This window comes from Corvus brachyrhynchos, unplaced genomic scaffold (genome assembly GCF_000691975.1).
Source record: "Corvus brachyrhynchos isolate BGI_N302 unplaced genomic scaffold, ASM69197v1 scaffold149, whole genome shotgun sequence".
Classification (NCBI taxonomy): domain Eukaryota; kingdom Metazoa; phylum Chordata; class Aves; order Passeriformes; family Corvidae; genus Corvus; species Corvus brachyrhynchos.
Window position 1 is genome coordinate 706,566 of NW_008240021.1, and position 623 is coordinate 707,188.

Here is a 623-nt window from a genome sequence, read left to right on the forward strand (position 1 = left end):
GTTTGGAGTGCCCATCCCTGGAGGTGTCCCAGGAAGGGCTGGAGGTGGCACTCAGTGCTCTGGGCTGGGGACAAGGTGGGCATCGGGCTGGGAGGGCTTTTCCAGCCTCAGGGATCCTGGGATATGCCCGTGGAGGAGGCAGTGTGGGACACACGGAGACCCTCGGGGATGCTCCAGCCTGGGCGGGGACACAGCAAACCACGCCTGAGACAAGAAGCGCTGTGAGAGCCCGCGGCAGCCTGTTTTCCTCACAAATATCAGGCCTTGATGAAACTCCCACGTCAAACCCCTCCCCAGGCACCTCCCAGGCTATCGCCGGGGTCAATTCAGCGAGTGGGGACGCTGCCAAAGGCGCACCCGGCGGGTTTTGGGGCTCCGTGCGCGGTTTAGGGGGCGCTACACGGCCCCGGGCCCCACACGGCGCCAGCACAGCGCTTACGGGAGCCGCGGACCCTTCCAGGAATCCCCGGGAGCGAGCGCAGCCGGGCAGCGGCCCAGACCCCTCCTCCCGCCCGGCCGGGGCCCCCTCCCCGCTCCGCCTCAGGGAACCACTCCATTGTCACCGCAGGGCCGCACCGAGGGGCAGCGGGGGGGACACGACACCGCACAACCCACCACCTTCC

At 68.5% G+C, this 623-nt stretch overlaps 2 long non-coding RNA genes across 2 annotated transcripts in view; both read left to right on the forward strand.

Annotated features, from left to right (window-relative positions):
* Positions 1-238, forward strand: part of LOC108448918 — a 14,924-nt gene extending 14,686 nt beyond the window's left edge. The window contains exon 3 of the long non-coding RNA XR_001865000.1: positions 227-238. This is a non-coding gene — a long non-coding RNA (uncharacterized LOC108448918). The remainder of the gene's footprint in view (positions 1-226) is intronic.
* LOC108448917 overlaps positions 1-623 on the forward strand; it is a 20,848-nt gene that overhangs the window by 18,112 nt on the left and 2,113 nt on the right. The window lies entirely within an intron of this gene.